Here is a 5,467-nt window from a genome sequence, read left to right on the forward strand (position 1 = left end):
ATATTTTAAAACAATTATGAAACATTTTCTATATAAAACGAAAAAAAAACTAATAATATTTGATTTTAAAGGAAGTTTTTAAATAAAGCCGAAAATATTTAGAAATATCCAGTTTACAATTTAGTTCTGAATATGTTCAAATCTATTTTCTTTAAATTTGGACAAATATTCAATCTTCACAATATAATTAATCTTAACTCCAATTAAAAAAATAATATCTGTTGAACGTTAGAAAAGAAAGCCTACTAAGCTCTCTTTATTTCAAAATAATATCTTGATTATAAAAGTAAGCTGTTATTGCTCCTAATCATGACTGGTAACCAAGTTCAGTACTAACGCCAATAAAACCAAACTGCTTCGACTTTTGGCAAAAAAAAAAAAACAAAGTGTAATATCTGTTCTAATACTACACTTCATTTTTTCGGTCGGTGAAAGAGTAAACGTTCTAAACTAAGATAATTTAAATCTTTGGCTCAATCTAGAGTAACCCGTTTTGGGAAGCTGCATTTTTACTACGTTAAAAAAAACGACCCTATGTTTTACTCTGCCCTCGCGGGAAGCAAGTAACTAGGAACGTGTATAATATATTTATATTTCTAATAAAATCATGAAGTTGAAATGAAACTCCTTAAAATAATAAAAATATTAAAATAATTTGATGAAATTAAAATCCTTAATTGTTGCTTTTTTTACTATTTTTATTTTAGAATTTTAAAATATAATTTTATAAAAAAATTATAAAAATATAAAATTGCATATGAATTAACTATGATAAAAATGTTTGAAATGAATAAACATAAACATAGTGTTTTTGAAATGAACTTAAAGACATTGAAAGATTAGCATAAATTATCTCCCCCTAACTAGCATTATTATTATTATTATTATTATTATTATTATTATTTCTCAACAGACTTATACACAAAAACGATGTTTCTTTAAAAACAATTAAAAAAGAAAATAGATTCATTTTTTACATTGAATTCTAAACTCAAAATCTAATTTGGTGCTTTCCACGATGCCTATTACACATCAGTTCACTCGAAACGAAGTAACTTCCATCAAGCAGCAAAACATAGGGGCCAATATGTCCTTGCTGGCATATACGACGTCCGTTCCAGACAAGGTAGAGTCTCACTATATCACATTCGAGGTATTCGTTGCCCTTGCAACCATAATCGGTAACTTTTTCGTTATTATGGTGTTCTTCCGATTTTCCACATTGCGGACACCTTCCAATTATTATATCCTTTCGCTGGCCGTGGCCGACTTCTTCGTCGGTGTCTTCGCCATCCCGTTCGCAATTCTTGTCTCCCAGGGATTACCTCGCGATTTCAAGGCGTGTCTATTTATGAACTCGCTGCTAATGCTTCTCTGCACCGCCTCCATCCTTTCGCTTGTTGCGCTCACCATCGACAGGTATTGGGCCATCACCCGGCCGTTCCACTATAAAAGTCTCGTAAACAAGCGCGTTCCCGCCGTGGTCATTTGCATCTCATGGATATTGTCGATTCTGATCGGCTTGATACCCGTGTTCGGTTGGAATAAGGGTAAGCCGAAGGAACCGAGTTGCTTTTTCCTTGAAGTGATGGACCTCAGATATTTACTTTTCATTTATGTGGTCACTATACTGTTACCATCTTTTGTGATTATCGCTGTGTACCTGCGGATTTACAAAACGGTTCGACGTCACGTGAGTACTTGAGATTTTTTGTTGTTGTTGTTGTTGTTGTTGTTGGCAATCACGCATATTAACTTACTCGAACTACTGCTTGTTGTCTTACGTCACGACTAGGGCTAGGACAACAGCATTTCATTTCATTGTTTTGACCCTGGAGTGTCTATCCGTTGATATCTTATATGCTTTTATATAGAGTGATGTGGTTCTCGCTTGATTATCTGTGTCTAACTGTGTCGGATATACACGCGAGAGTCGTAACAATGAAAAGAGTATGCTGTTGTCATAGCCCTAGTCATGACACGTCATAGGAAATAGATTGTAAATCAATTTGGCGACTCCGCCCAATTACGTTCCACATTTTTGTTCGTTACATTTGATTTTCTCACAATTTTTGGATAAAACTATTGATTTTAAATATAATAAATAAGAATATTTGTAAATTGTTTTGTTTTTTTCGAATAAATTTGTTTATTAATAGTTTTCTATATATACTTTTTAAATCCCCAATTACGCCAGTTTAATTAATCTGAAAACCGGGGCAAATTATTTATTTGAATATATATATATATATATATATATATATATATATATATATATATATATATATATATATATATATATATATACGTGAAAATTTTATAAAAGTAAGTAACATATTTATTTTTAAAGATTTATTACATGTGAATAATTCATATGTTATATTTATTATTTCTGTGAGAATCTGCCAATAGATAAATATATATAAAAATGTGTAAATAATTATATTATTTTTAGAAAATACATGTAAAAAATTCATAAAAGTAAATAAAATTATTTATTTGAAAAAAATTATTTGTTAAAAGTTCATAAAAGTAAATAAACATATTTTTAAAAAATCAATTTACGGATATTCTTATTTATTATATTTAAAGTCAATGTGAAACAAACAATAAATCGTGGAACGTAATTGGGCGAGTCGCCAGATTGACTAACACCGACTATTTCTTATAACGTGTACAACAAGTAATGACTCGAGTAAGGTAATATGCTTAATCGCCTTTTCCATTAAGCAAAATGTTTTTATAACTTTCTTTTTATTTCAACTATTTTAGTAAACCATCGCCGACTTCGTAGCAAACGGGGTCCGGTCAGATTCAGTTCCTTACAAAAAATACTTCCGGTTTGAGTCGTTTACTCTTCTGGTTACCAAGTTTTGTACTAATCTTGTTACTTATAATCTTATTTTTTAAATTGTTAGTATAAAGTTCAGAATAAGCCTCATATCACATGTTAAAAATGGCTTTCGAAATATCTTTTGCAGTTTACTGACCGCGCTGAAATAATAACATTATTTAAAAGACCATGCTTTATTAACTAGTCATTACTTTCACCTAAGCAATCAATAAATTTAAGACAAGTCTCACCGAAAGTTATATTACGGATGAAGTTTCATATCGGGAATTGAATTTGACTAGAAACTGTTTGCTGTGGACTTTGAGGCGGGGATTCTTCTGGTTTGTTAATCTTTACCTTCTCTCTAAATATAAAAGTCGATGTTTGTGGTCTTGTTACGGAAATCGATGTGTTGATATTTTACTTTGATTCCAGCTGGAAGGTCCATAAAATAATTGAAATATATCAAAACGAAAAAAACAAAACGGAAATTCAGTTTTCTTGAATAGATTTTCTACATTTCATAAAAAAAACTTAAATTAAACAAAGAATTTCTCATTGAAAAATATATTTAAAAAGATTGAAACATTAAAATAATTTTCCTTTGTATTATTTTCAGATTGAAAATAATTAAATAAAAAAAGAGATTCGATTCGATAAAGCCAATCGCTGTTTTACAGAAACGTTAAGAAATACTGCTTCAGTAAGTGGGTTTTTTTAAGAACACCATGGCGCTGACAGTTTATTTAATTTGAACTCATATTTAAATTATTTTCATAAGAACTCTTCCGACCAGCGATATATCTTCGCACGAACAACGTGGAGTAAATACCGCTGTTATATATCATGAATAGTTTACACTAAAATACTTTGAAATTCAAAGTGTCAAATCTAGACTCTAATTGAATATTATTACGATGGCGTTCCAAATGTAATGCTTCCCATTTTTTTTTTATTTAGTTATTTTATTTTTATTTATTATTGGATCAAAGGAGATTGTAAATTGCATTGTGTATCAGACTGAACTCATGCATGCATGAGATGAGAGTTCCATCTCTTTTTTGAAGATGTTGACGGTGTGAGACTAAGAAAGCAATTTCTGTCATGAACATATGCCATTGAATTTGGCAAAATTGCGTTGAGAGTGGTGGTAACTATGCAGAGGAATAAATTCTAGAGCCCACAATGTCACTCATTTTAATGGTACTACTCTAGTTTTCATAGCTTTTGAACTTTTTTAGTTTAAAAGAATAGTGGGGTTTACTTTTGGAAATGCCTTCATAGAAAAGATGCTGTTAATCTTCATGTAGTTCTTCATAAACTATTCATTGACATAATTGTAAATTCAAAATTTTTACAGTAAAGTGTAATCGACAAAGTTTAATGGTTATTACAAACCTTTTATAATTTCGTAATTATTTGCCTCTTTTTTTTTTAAAGTTTAACAAAATTATTAATATGGCTCATTGTTTCTTTACATTTGATTTTTTCGCGTCAAACCTCATATAATATCATGAAGAGGACTTCTTCAGTGAACTTTGTCGTCCTCGCTCGGCTTGACTCGCATCCGAGTTATTACGTTCAGATCTGTTATTGTTGATGAATCCAATAATTATAGTTGGCATTCGTTTTCTTGATATCTTTTTAGTTGGAATTATTTCTAGAAATACATCGGGTGCTTACGGGAAGAACCACGAGAATGTTGCTGGCATCCTTAAGTGAAAGTGTTTCCAGATTGTCAGTTTGTGTCGTTAACCACTTAACCACCGTCACCTCCCGGTGTTACTTTAATGCAATTTAGTTATATTTCCATTCTTTTATCGGAGTGAGACTTCGTAATATAGCCCCAAAAGATACGGTTTTGTTATCTCTAATTCCTTAGCCAACAGTCTTCGCGGCCCTTTCATGTGTTCGTTTACTACTCCAAACATAAAAGGGTCTACTTTGATTTAATATTTATTTTGCATTGCGATGTCGGTTTTTCTTCAATTCTTCTACTGCTAATCCTCTTATTTGTGTCTAATAATACTCCCACTGATAAGCAACCACGTGCATCTAAATATTATAAGCTTTATCTCATAATTGTAATCGGTGTGGTTTCCATCTGTATTTCCACCAGGAAATCTTGTCTCTTCGTTAGAAATATTCGATATTCATCACATATCGTTCCAACAGAGACAACTCCCTGCGGTTTACTTTGAGCAGCATCCTAGCGCTGCATATTCTGCTTGCCTGCAGCTTGCCGCCAAATGAGCTGCCCTCTTGCAGAAGAAGCATATCATTGAACTGTTTTTCTCGCACGTTCATGGGGCGGTTATATGATCGTGGCATCCCCTCGACAATCAAGCTGCTACAATCCCCCTTCTTTAAGTTAAAGGTTCTATTTTTATTATTTCCTGTTTGTGGGTCTATTATGCTTGTATCTGATTATTTGTGGAGTTCTTACACACTCGTTGATTACCACTGATTACTACTTCGTAAATGGTATTTTACTTCTTTCGTTTAGACAGGCATTGACTTCCTTTATTATGTAGTTTTTAAACTCTTCATCTATTATTAGCTGTTTCAGCCTTTTTATATTTTGAACTATCCCATCCTTCGAGATTACACTTGTTATTGCTCACAAAGCCTGCA

This window comes from Euprymna scolopes, chromosome 1 (assembly GCF_053919585.1).
Source record: "Euprymna scolopes isolate OS-2025 chromosome 1, ASM5391958v1, whole genome shotgun sequence".
NCBI classification, from domain to species: domain Eukaryota; kingdom Metazoa; phylum Mollusca; class Cephalopoda; order Sepiida; family Sepiolidae; genus Euprymna; species Euprymna scolopes.